The 13,501-nt window shown below is 36.7% G+C and overlaps 1 protein-coding gene across 11 annotated transcripts in view; it reads right to left on the bottom strand.

The window, feature by feature from the left end:
* The window catches only part of DLGAP1 (DLG associated protein 1), a 394,622-nt gene that overhangs the window by 178,078 nt on the left and 203,043 nt on the right, over positions 1–13,501 (bottom strand). The window contains exon 4 of one of the 11 annotated variants that reach the window (XM_079300753.1): positions 12,960–13,053. The exons of 9 other annotated variants lie outside the window; for them this stretch is intronic. The gene's annotated coding sequence lies outside the window, so the exon portion shown is untranslated. Of the gene's footprint in view, positions 1–11,211; positions 11,301–12,959; positions 13,054–13,501 lie in introns of those variants that run through there. One more of the 11 variants, XM_079300746.1, reaches the window with a different exon arrangement.

Below are 13,501 nucleotides of genomic sequence, written 5' to 3'. Positions count from 1 at the left end.
TAATGGAGCAACAGATGTCAACAGCTGAAAGTGCACTCCTTCTCAAACTCCATCTGGTTTCATTAATAATGCAAGTTTATCTGAGGAAGCTGTTCCCAAGTACTCTACATGCTGCCAGCTCACTGAATGCTTGCCTGGACTGCATAAATTTCAAATAAGATGGAAAAAATACTGCTTCTTTTCTGGAAACCTTAAAATTTATCCCTCTAACAAAAAAAAAAAAAAAAAAAGAACACACAAGATTTACTAGCAATTCTTAAGCAAAGATCATACCTTTGTATCCCAATGGAGATGTGGTATTTCTTAGCAATTTAACGCTTTTCTATCAAAAATGCAGAAGTGAAGTCAGAAGAAATAACTGGTGAATCACAGAATCATTAAGGTTGAAAAAGACATCAAAGGCCATTGAGTCCCACCTTTGACCAAACACCAGCATGGCAATTAAAACCCAGCACTAAGAGCCACATGCAGTCATTTCTTGAATATCTCCAGGGATGGTGATTCCAGTACCTCCCTGGACAGCCTGTTCCAATTCTTAACAGCCTTCAAGTTGGAAATTCTTCCTGATTTCTAATCTGAACCTCCCTTTGCACCACCTGAAACTATGTTCTCTGATCCTGTCATTTGCTGCCTGGGAGAAGAGGGCAATTCCCACCTGGCTCCAGCCCCCTTTCAGATGGTATGTAGAGAGTGGTATGTAGGGAGCCTTCTCCATGCTAAACAACCTCAGCTCCCAGAGCTGTTTCCTCATATGACTCACAGTGTCTCTGCTGCCCTTCTCAGGACACTCTCCAGCAGCTCAGTGTCTCACTCACATCGAGGGAGCAACACTGAACACAGCACTTGAGGTGTGGCCTCACCAGTGCTCAATATGGAAACCCAGTCACTTCCCTGGTCCTGCTGGCCACACTGTTTCTGATACAGGCCACGATGCCACTGACCTTTCTGAGTGCTTTCTGGATGACAGCTGGATGTCACTCCACTCTCTGGCTGTCCAGCAGGTTCTTAACCCAGTGAAGAGTGCAGCTGTCCAACCTTTACAGCAATATGCTGTGGGAAACAATGTCCAAGGCTTTGCTGAAGTCCAGGTAGAGTACATCAATACAGCAGCTCTTCCCTTATCCACCAGGTGTGCCACCTGGTCATAAAGGAGAGCAGATTGACCAAGAAGGACCTGCCTTTCCTAAACCCATGATGACTGGACTTGATCCCCTGGTGATCTTGTGCATTCTGCACGATGGCACTCAGGATGATCTGTTCCAAAACCTCCCCTGGCACCAAGGGCAGGCTGACAGGCCTGTAGTTCCCTGAGTCCTCTTTCAAACCCTTCTTGTGGATGGATGACACTGGCCAGCCTCCAGTGGTTGGAAACCTGCCCCATGAACCACAACTTAGGATGGATGAAGCAGGCTCTTCCACCAGTTCCCTTGGGTCCATCACATAGAAAGACAACAGGAATTTTCTGTTACTCCTCTTACAAACTCTTCACTGCTACAACAACACTGAGGGACTGAGTCACAACCTTTACAGCATTAAATATGACAAAAATAATATAAATCATTGTGAGCTATTAAATATTCATCTAATGGGTATATATAGAGAGACATATTTATATGATCATGTGCTACTACTGCACTGTGGAGGTGCCTTGTTATTTACACTATGGTTCCAGTACTGTCATGCAGCCTTTTCTATTCTCCATTTAAATCCATACTGCCTGTATATATTTTTCATAAAAGTTTTGAATACTCTCTCATTCTGGGAACAGCATTATAGATTACCTGCTTAGAAGATAGGTAATTCTGCTATCTTCTAAGGATAACTCATCTAACCATATTTCTAATAAAATTTATTTGCTGTTTTTCAGTTAATCTGTTGACTGATTTGTGACAATCTTCCAATTCAAATAACATTCAGGGGAATGAGAAGCCAGTAGGTACTACACAAGTTCAATCTTGCATTTTACAAGAGGTCTCTATGGTGCTAAACAGATAATTTTTATTATCTTTTTAAGGTTGCTGAAATCTTGCTCTATATAGAACACATTTATTATTTCAAATTATTATTATATTTTATATATATATATATATATATATATATATATATATATATATATATATATATATATATAATATTCATTATTATTATAGAATAACCCTTACAATATCTGTAAACTCTCACTTAGGGAATTGTTCCAAAGCTCTCGAGAGATGAAAAGTTAAAATACTCTTAAGCTGGGGAGGTCATTCTGCTTCTTGGGGCTCATACTTTAGCTCAAGGTTTTGTCTTGACATTAACATGAGCTGCTCCAGTCTTTTGCTGTCTTTTTCCTTTCTATTTAGAAAATTAAGACAGCAATTTTACATGCCAAAGTAATTAAATTTTACAGTGGGCTTTGACTGTGAATTTATAAAATAGGTAATAAATCAGGTGATAAAAGAGTAATACACTTCCAATTCTGTTGCATAAATCTAGGCTTCACATGCTTTTTCATTCCATTCTGATACACCTCATTTCCAAACTGAACTGAAAGATATTTTTCCAGACTAGACACAGAGAATACTATGACAAAGCATGGTAAAGTAGTTCCAATTTACAGAGGACAGCATGGTTACAATTCCTTGATGGTTGCTATTGACTATCAGCAGCAAGTCTAGCTTAAATTTTTCTTTTGTTGAACAAAAACTACAGATGGTTCCTGCTGCATCCATTAATCCACAGTCACAAAATACTGATGCACCTCACGTTCCTATTCAATGATGTAATAATTATTTAATAGGTGCATATCCCACAATGATTCTATTCTTCTTCTAAATTATTATTTCTAAAATTTTAAGATGCATACTGGTTACATGAATGAAATGTCTTTTCTCTTTGCCCTAGTGAAAACAAGAAAAAAACACTCAACCCTAAAACAGACTTTGTGATAGAAGGTACATATGCCATCTTTAAAGTTTTCTCTCATCTATATGAGAAAGAAGATGAAGTCCTTTAAAAATAATTAAAACCTGTGTATTTAAACCAGCAGCTTTTATAAGTTTCAGAAGAATTTGAAAGCAAAGTGGAGGAGAACAACAAAGGAAGAGAGAATAAAAAACTATTCACCTGTCTACCCCACCCATCAATGACATGAAACTTCATACTCATAGCGTAGTAGAGTCTCAAAAATGTTAAATTAGCAGCTGCCACTGTCCAGTTTTAAAAGAGAAAAAGAGTGGGGGAGAACACAGAAAATGTTCTCTTTTATATTTTCCTTTGTTCAGAATAGATTTTATACTGTACCTGAGCTACATCTGAGTGACCTGAGCACCCAGAAGAGCACATATTAAAGCAGGCAGAGGAAAGATGAGAGGAGCTGTGGAAGAGAGCTCAGCAGCAGGAGAGGCACACTGGACAGATGCCAGGAAAATTACAGCAAGGGAAAGAGGGGAGAAACCCCATTCCCAAAATACCAAGATGATGTCTTTGGTTCTGAGACAAATAGATCATGGGAAGAAGCACGTGCACAAGGTAGTCCCATAGGGAATGTCAGAATATCCTAATTCCAAATGCCAAAGTCTGTGATGTTATAAACTCTCAAAGCAGAGCAAAGGAAACACAAGGAATTTTGCTGGTGTAAAGCTGTTTTAAAATGGAATCTGTGTAAGGTTTATAGGGATTGACATTTTCCAATTTGTAGCTGAACAATGTTAAACATAATAGTTTTGGAAAGCAAAAAAGGCTTCAGCCAAATTACAAATTCCTGTAAAGGTATTTTTAAAATATACATTTGATGACTCTTCATGTGATGACTAATCATTCATTTTATATATTTAGGTCATATGAATACTGGAAATTAAGTTTGGATTTTTGCTTTACAGTGTTACTAATTTTGAAAGATATTATTTAAAAGCTGGGGTTACCATTTTATCACTAAGTTTTGAGAAAAAATGTCATTAAATGAAAGCAGCAGTTGGTTTTCACTGCATTTCTCATGGATGTAGAAGCATAAACATCTGCTTTTGTGTCTTTTTCCCCCCAAGTTTCTCCAGGCTTGAAAAATAGTTATGCACCATAAATATCACTCTATGAGTCATTTACTTAAGTGAACAGCTGCCTGCTAATTAGCCAAATGCTCTCCATTTTAAATCATACAGTTAAATGAACACACTGCAACAGGCACAAGAATGAAGTGCAGGAACTTTACTAAAATGATGAAATGGCAGAAATTTGTTATTTCCGTGTCAGCAAACAGAGGTCATTTCCTTATTCTGTATCTATGGACTCAGAGACATAATGATCATTTGCAGTAGATTGTGGCTCTGAATATAGAAAAACCAGGCAAACATTACAGAGCCTTGGTTAAATATAAGAAATTACACAGCTCTTAGACCACCACCTTTTTCTGCCAATTTAATAATGCTAGCTTTGCTTTTTCTCATGAAACTGCTGACCAGTGCTAATATCTGAAGAGCCAGATTGATAGGCAATAGTGAGGATGGCTGCTCATGTTCATGGAAAACTCTCCTGTTCTTCAGTGTTATAGAAAGATAATCAAACCTAGACAAAAGATGGAGCAGGCATGCCATCCTGGAAGAAGCCAAAGCAAACCAAAGCACCTTTTTGTCTTGACCATTCTCCTCCATATTCAAATCTCAATTTTTTTCCCCCCTATTAACATAATTGTTGGGAAAAGTCCTGTGAGCCAGGACTTTCCTTTGAGCCTCATATACTGCTTTCTGAAACAGAAACTATTTCAATTGTAAATAGAATAAAACCCCAACACAAATCCACAGTTCTCAAATGAAACTAAAGTGGCTGAAACAACGCCGTGTGTATGTTGAGAGCAAAGCATCTGACCATAACTAATAGAACCAAAGTTCACCTTTGAAGGCCACTAAGCTTTGGGCATGCTTTTATATAGTTACATTGGGACAGAATTTAAAGAATATTTCATCATCTATTTGAATCTTTCAGCCATCAAGAAAAATCAGTTGACACAGGAACTAAGAAAGTCAAAGTCATAGATCCAAGAAACCAATATTTGAAATCCTTACTGAAGTTTTTCATTATATTCTCAATTCAGATTAAACCTGATGCAAAAAAATGAAAAAAAAAAAAACCAAAAACCAACAAACCAACTCCAACAACAAATAAAACAAACAAACCAAGGAAAAATACTCAGGAATTATTTCTTACTGAGAAATAAAAAACCCTGACGTATCTTAGAGAGAGGGTTACCATGTTGGAGGACACATTCTGGTTTCTACTAGAAAGAAAATGCACATATTCCTTCTTGTTCTCTGTTCATTAAAACTGAGAGGAACACTTAAACCATTAGCCAGGTCTTCAATATCATTACAACAGTGACCTCCAGTGAAAGATAACCATAAAAGGAATCACTCACTGACAGAATAGCCACTATGAGGGGCTTAAAAAATTAAATTGTTTTACATTATTTGACATATTTCTACTTTATTACAGAACTATTCAATAAAGGTAGAAGCTATGAGTACTTGATGAACAGTTTCAGAAGTCTAGTATTCTACACTTTGCTTAAAATATCAAAATAATTTCTGAAATGTTGTGCATTTAAAATAGAAGTGTGTGAGATATTCTTTGCAGAAGAAAAAGAATTTACTCAATAACCCTCCAAATCCTTTTAAATCCTACATTCATAATGATAATGAAAAAATCCCCAGGTGCTAGATGTATGCTGTGTATCAGAATCTGATGTCTTATTCCAAATGACCTTATGCTACTGGTTTCTTTTCATTTTCTCATTAGTGCATCATAATCAGGGGCTTAAAGTGACAAACAATTAAGTATACCTAACTTCTTAATGTTTTAGCAATTTTACAGTGATTCATCCACTCATCCAGTCCCACAGCCCAGTGAAATCTCTTGCAGTAAACCTGACAAAACTAAAATGAAAAATCCACTTCCTGAACACACAGGCTGGAAATCCATGTCCACAGATCCTGTTGATTTCTATTTCCAATGTAGTCTATGGTTTTTTGAATTTTAGGTTTATAGTCACTATTCTGTACTTTTGTGAGGTGTAAATGACTTCTTGAGGCTTGAAGCCTATGAAAAGGAATGACAAGTGGACAAACAACTTCTGCTGTAATCCTTGCTTTGCAACATGCTCCTTACATTCTGCTTTCCTGTGTATTTGCAAAAGAGTGAATATACCTCAGTAGGTAAAAAGATTTTATCTCAAAACAGTGAATTCAGAAATTGAAAAGCTTTGCATGAAACCTCAACTGTTTTGCAAAGAAGGCAGAGGGCAAAATTTGTTATTAAAAGATGCAGATGCCATCTGTTCATTGGGAAAATAAACTGCATCATTCACCTAGTATGTCCCTCATTCTTGCCAATACTCATGATTCAAACAGAAGTCACATATTTTTGCAAAAATTATTCATATCACACATGGAGAATGAACACTTGTTTTTCAAACATAGGCATTGCCTCTTCTTACCAAGAGCCCTCAAGAAGGCCCTTGCAACAAAAAGCAATCTAATTCTCCTAAATCATATCTTTCTGAATCAAGCTTTCACCTGACCAGAAATCCCCTTCTTGCTCTAATGTCAACACCACCTGCCAAATAGGCAAATTCTTTCAGGGATGTAAGAGCCACAGGTACAGCTGGGGCAGGATTTGAGTATGTAAAGATTGCCTATTTGAGGTTTGTCTTCTTGTGATGGGGTTCGACCCAGCTGTGAAAAGAATAGTAAAAGAAACCAGCATAAGGAAACAAGAAAATTTTCAGGAAAGGGAAAAGAACCATACATTTTTTGATATTTTGATACAGAGGGGATTATAAATATTAATGTTTATGAAACCCACCTCAAGTGGCAGGAGTCCAGGCACAGCCAAATGCATTTTTAACTTAAACTTTGTGTACAGAAGAAATATATTCATGTCCAAAGAGAAAAACTTCAGGACATTTAAAAAAAGAATGCAAGTATTCCAAACTTCAACAGCAACAACAGAAAATTGCAAACTGTAATCAAAAGTTCTCAGCATACACAGTCAATTAATGTAAATCAACTGGGTTTTTTTTTTTTTACAGAAGACTAAATAACAAGACAAGAAGTAGAAAATGGACTTTAGATGGATAGCTTCATTATTTCTACAAAGTAGCTGTATGTCTCTTTCATCTTAGATATCCTCAAACTGCAGAACTTGGTCTGAATCCTTCTCTCCACAAAGTTTAGAGACAGTTAGGTTTTCCTTCCTTGTTTAGAATACTCAAACTGACTCAAAGTCACTTTGAACTTTTGTGCATTACTTTTGTATCAGGAAGACATACAGCCCAAAGCAAATGGAAAATCAGTCAAGATGTTTGAAAAGACAGGTTCTGCAGCAGTGAAATGAAATTAATTTGTATTCCCAGATTAGAGGGCAGGAAAATCAAGCGTAACTCGCCTTTCTCATTCTCTCCTTTTCTCACTCTCCAACATTAAACTTATTGTGTTGTCTGGAATAAGACATTTGTGCTTTTTGCTGACAGCCTCAAACTGAAATTAAAAGCCTATGAGAGGATTAAAGTGCTCGTAGCAGGACCAGAACATGCACTGTGTGCTCAGAAACAGATCAGCAGCAAAGACTTTCCATCTGCCTGTACAAAACCAAAGGCAGAGTTCACAAAATCACCTCAGTCTTTGGCTTTGCATCTCTTCAGTGTGGGTGTTTTACTGTGCTAGATGTTGGAAAAAGATGCAATTAATTTAAAAGCCTTTAGTATTGTCTCACCAGTGCAGGTGAATTAAACTCGGATGGCAGAGAGCAGTTACCAACCTCAGCTGTTTGCTCTACTTCTCTTCAACGAGTTGCCATTAACACTGCATGGATGGGAAAACCACACATGAAGCATATCCTGAAACCATCACAGTTAACAGCCTCAGGCTGGTTTCAGGCAAACAAAAATTGATTCTGGACTGTAAAACACGCAGCAGGAGATGCTTAACAAAAAGCTCAGTAGTTTATACAATGTGACTGCTCAGGAGAGTTGCTAAATCAAACATCTGAAAAAAATGTCCCGGCCCAACCACAAAATGGATCTAAGAAGCTGACACTGGGAAATCATGCAAGCACTAACCAATCCTTTTCAGCAACGCTGTTGTATATTTACTTTTGCAGGTAATGCAGATTTCTGTTAATTTTCTGCTTTGCAAATGCAGGAAAAACAAAAAGAGGACAGGTCTGTAAGAGCCTACTGAGAGGGTGCAGCTGCTCCAGGGAGTGTTAATTCCTTTCTAAGACAGTTAGCTGAGATGTGGAATTGCTTTCCAAACTATGACCATTCCTTGACCACAAAGCAAGACTAGTGGTGTTCTCAGACAAGGCACCTGACTTTTTTAAACATTGATTTCACTGTGTCCTACACTGAGCACTTCTGCTCTGATCCAGATTTCTCCTTACCATGTATCTCATCTTTTCTCAGACAGGAAGAAAAAAAAGATAAAGGCATTTCAGCCTCTTTATCCTAGATTGCTACCTGTCTACTGAATATGACATTAGAAAAATTTTTCCTAATGCTCAGCCTAGATTTTCTCCTCTAATGCTATCGTATACTCTTAATTGCACTCCCACTTTCTTCTGTGCTAAATAGATCCACTGTTACTATTTATGGAGCTTACAGGAGACATTTCCAAGTCTATGAACAGCAAAAAGAGCTTGCTCCTGCGTGTGATAAATGTGTAGATACCATACCAGAACAAAAGGAAATAACATGCTTCTGAGTACAAACTTGGCTTTGCCTTGTAGATCAACCACATGACTCATTTATCTCAAACATTCTCTGGAGGATTGGCAGGCTACCATACACAGCTGAGGCTAAGGTAAAACCAAAATTTCACAGATAGTCTATTCAGCCTGGAAGTTCTTACTGTTGTGCATGAGTTACTTATTTCCTATGGAAATTCAAATTTGTGGATTGTTATTAGCAACAGCACAAAATGTGAGCTGAAAATGATGTCAAAATGCATTTTCTCATGAAAATTTGTACTCAAGTTCTAGCTTTAGTATTTAAAAATATCACTATCAAAATTATTATCTCTAAACCAAAATATTGATGTGGTAAGATGATTTATGTTTGGTGAGGACCCTCATACTTCCTTTGTTGTTAAAATTATTTTTCTCACTACATAACCCTTTTTTTTTTGAAAAGAGAAATGAGAGGAAACTGCTATTCAGTCCAAATTTGATAATTTTTAAATTCTGGGCAGACAAGGTTATTTTCTTTCCACCTCCAAATACTTCACTAGGTGCCAGTATCCAAAGGTCATACAACATACGAGAAACAAAAGATCCTTCTAAGAAAGTTCAATTTGGAATAAATCTCCAAAAGAGGAAGAACTTTTTTTGCTGCTTCTTTTCCATAATGTTATTTTCTTTTAACACTAAAACTCCATGGAGTCATTACCATTTTAAAAATACATGAAGCAAAGTTTATCTATCACAGAGTCGAAAAACAATTTTCTCATGAACTTTACTATGGTAAGGAATATAAATTAGAACTAAAGGTCAATGAAGAAGACCAAGTAAGATTTGGTATTTTATGAAAAAAACCCCAAAGTCTCATGTGGTTTGTGGAAATAATAGATGCATAAAGAAAAACCACACGAAGTCTCTGAAAGAAAAATGCTACTTATTTCTAAAGGAAAAAGAAAACTTTGTAAATTGATGATAAAAGTAAATTTATGATAGGAAGTAAATTAATGATAGGAAGAAGTTATGCTCATGCATTCCCTATTACCAATTGGTTTTGAATTAAGCACTCTGTTAATTAATTCAAAATCCTGTATTGTTTTACACTATGTTTTATCACCCTCCAGGCAGATTAATACTCTGATTTTCTAAATTGTATAGTCTTGCAATAGAGGAATCTGTAGTCTCTACGTTTTTACAGTAGCTTGTACCATAGAGGCCTGATTAAGGAATCTGAGTATTTTAAATAAACTGATAAATAATTATCAATACAAGGTTGAGATGTTTTAAAAAATACACACTGAGACTATTATTTTCTCTTTCTTCTTTTTGCAGATAGTGCATCTGATTTTTTTTGTGACGGGAAGGAGTAACCAAAAAATGTTTTCAGACACTTAACATCATACTTTGCAGTATTAACTCAAATGTCACCTCAGACATTCAAAATATTTGCAGTTCTCTCATTAAAATTCATGACTGTTCTTTAAAGTTCCATGGATTTTTCATACATTTTGAGAAATGAAAGTGAAAATCCATACTAAGTGTACAGATATACATCATAAGATTAAATATGGAAAAAAGGGGGAAAAGTAAGAGTTAGATTACAAAAATGAAATTAGAGAGTTAATTGCACCATAAATGTAGCTCTTTATTGTACTCAGCCCTAAAATAAGGAAGAGAACATTCTACCAGAAAACACAGCATATACTGTAACAAATTGGGTTTTAAGTTACATGAAGGAAAAAAAAAAGCGTCAAACGTGCGTCATTTGTAAGGGTTTCTTCTCCCTTAATTACAGATATTTGATGTGACACTAAATGATTAAGAGGACCAGACTGTCAGTTTTCATTAGCAGACACTTAAACAGGATGACAACAAGTAGCTTTGAAGAAATTGTTAGAAGAAGGGGCATCTTTACAAGAAATCCCTTGCTGCTGCAAAATGGAAATTCTCTGAATTCCTCTCCCAGTCAGTGCTGAGGATTAACACTCCAGTGGAAAAGACAAAAATACCAGGAAAAAGGCAAGGGGGACAAATGAGCACAAAGCAGGTCCTGATTGTAAGTCCGCATGACTTGGAAGGGAAATCCATGGATCTATATTTCTTATGTATCTTTTCTTCAGGGAATGCACATGACCTGTTTTTTCCAGAAGTACCTATTTTCACATCTAGATTTTGAGACTTTATCTGTGATAGAGCCTGGTATCTAAGGAAACTGGAGATGGATATGATGAAAAACGAGGATCTAAATTTTTTCCTCTATTTCAGTCTTCTGTATCCATGAGACACTAACAGCCAAGGGACTGTTATGAGAATTGAAGGGTCAAGAGCTGGTGAAACACCTAAAAAAGTGAAGTGCAATTTAAAAGGTGAAACAATGGCTGGGCTGGGCCCACACAGCCCCACTGGATTGGCTTTACAACACTGGCTGACAGTGGTTTAACAGCACAGGTTCACACAGGTGATGGAAAACAACTTCAGAGATGGACACAGCCTTTCAGAGAGGAAAAAAACCTCACTACAGCTTCCCTCTTTCCACTGAATCACACTCTGATGCTGGACATTGCATTTCTTGGTCTTAAAATTTGCTCTTGAAGCCTGTCCATGACAGGCTCTTTGGTGTTTCTCTGATTCACCTACTGAAATGAACAACCACTCCCCACAAAAGCAATCAAACATATTTGTTTGCATTATGAGGTTGTAAATATGTGTCAGTCCTACATTCTACCGTGTAATCACTCCTATGGATTTTGCTCACTGTTCTCAAAGTAGTGATTCAAGAAAAGGTTTTGCCTTTAATGTCTTTTTATCTTATTAATTAATTCCTGCAAAGGTAATCTTAAACTTTGTCTTTCTCAACTGAGGTGTTACACAAAGGAAAGTATTCACCTTCATGCATTAAATGGCATACCAAATAACTGCTCTAGTTAAAACTTAACATTTTTTTGTTGCAGCATTTTTGTTCACCTGCAGTGCTTGCTCTGGCTGTTTCAGTTTTTGGAATTAAAATTATCATGCTGTCAGCTTTGATCACTGCGGATGTTTTTCAGGTTTTGCTCTTCCCTGGAATACAAACTTAGATGAATTGCATTTAGTCATAATAACGCCTTGGCAATTTCTCTACCAGTCGAAATAGACAATTTAGGCAGCATGTAATATTTAAATCCTTTATGCTCCCTTCACTTTTTCCAAAGGGTGTCTAAAGCCTCTCCCTTGTATATTAGAGCAGTCATTTCAAACAGCTTTTCCTAATGAAAAGGCTCTATGATATCTTTGTATGTGGAGAGATGCAGCTTTAAGTAAAAATAAAAATAATTATTTGCTTTAAGCTTTTGTTTGACCTACTAGGATATTTAGACATTCAAGAGGAAAGAAAACAGCACAGTCCTAGCATTGTTACCCACATAGCCTGGATTAACTTCCTTAAAATGAATTAGCTATATGTCATAGTTATGTAGCATGAATTACATGCTACAGACTCCCCCAGTCTTAAAAACAAGAGGTAAAAAGGAAGAAAAAAAAAAAACCAACCCAGACCCTAAGCCAGGAGCCATTCCTTGATATTCATCTTGCAGTTTCTTAGTTGTCACCCCCTTCACAGTGCAAGCAACACATTTTACCACTTACTATTTACCTCATTTAAATTCTGCAATACATTTTTGCCTATGCTGGTACTTCCACAGACAGCATCCAATACAAATGAGATTATCTCTGAAATAGCAGTGACTCAAAAGAAACTTTTACAGACTGGGAGATTTGCCTATCAGGATTTTTCACCCAGGAAATCTCCTGAAGAGCAAGGAAAAAACCTATCCTATGTTTTGATGTTTAGTCATTTTGACAATAAAATGCCCAAAACCAAACACAAGGAATAGTGGTTTCATTATTGCCACAACTGGAAGAGCCCATGCCCTGATGGAGCTCTGTGAAGTATGGATTCTGCACGCCCTCTGTTCCTTTGGAACTGGCTGGGATGTATTTGGAATGTGTGTAAGTATGCTGAGCACAGACTATCAGAGCAGGCAGGAAGAGTGGCAGGAGAAAGTGAGAATCAGCATGGCCTCTAATTTGTGTAGTAGCTCCATCTACCCGAGTGGAGTTTCCTTGTAAAGACCCCCTGCTTAGAAAATGTTCTGTGCAGCTTTGGAAAACAATACTCAGTGCCTGCAATGAATACTTGTAAGCCAGGAACTTGTCAGAGTCTATGGAAAGAGCTACTGCAGCTTAATGTTATTGTGCACATCATTATCACCCACGCAAACCTTTTGATGGATGGATGAATAATTCCCATGTGTGGGAAAGTAACACCAAGTGATGGATTTCACCAGCATAAATATCACCAGTAATTACTTGAAACTGGTAAGGGAAGAAGAAAAAAAGGGAAAAGAAAAAGCAAAAATAAGAGTATGGTGAACACTTTGATTTGGAAATACATTAATTTTTAGACAAGTGGTTCTAATTGAGAATTTTATATATCACGACATTAGATAGCTTTCAGAATGGGATGAAGTTTGTTTTGCCTTTACTATAAGAGCAAAAGGGATGCATAAATGATGAAACAACTTTCAAAGAAGGACAGTGAAGAATATTTTCAGTATAGCTGTCCATCTGTTTTGCTAATATAGATTAAAAATACTCTTGAGTAATATGATCTTCACACAGTCCCTCACAAATGATACAATTAAGTTCTTCATACTCAGTATTTGGCTAGCAAATGTTTAACATCATTATGGATAAAATCAGTTTTGCTCATAACCAATACCATAAACGATAATATAATACAGCACAGCCCAGTACCTGACAA

This window comes from Erithacus rubecula (genome assembly GCF_903797595.1).
Source record: "Erithacus rubecula genome assembly, chromosome: 3".
Lineage (NCBI taxonomy): Eukaryota > Metazoa > Chordata > Aves > Passeriformes > Muscicapidae > Erithacus > Erithacus rubecula.
This window is presented reverse-complemented; position numbering and strand designations above follow the sequence as displayed.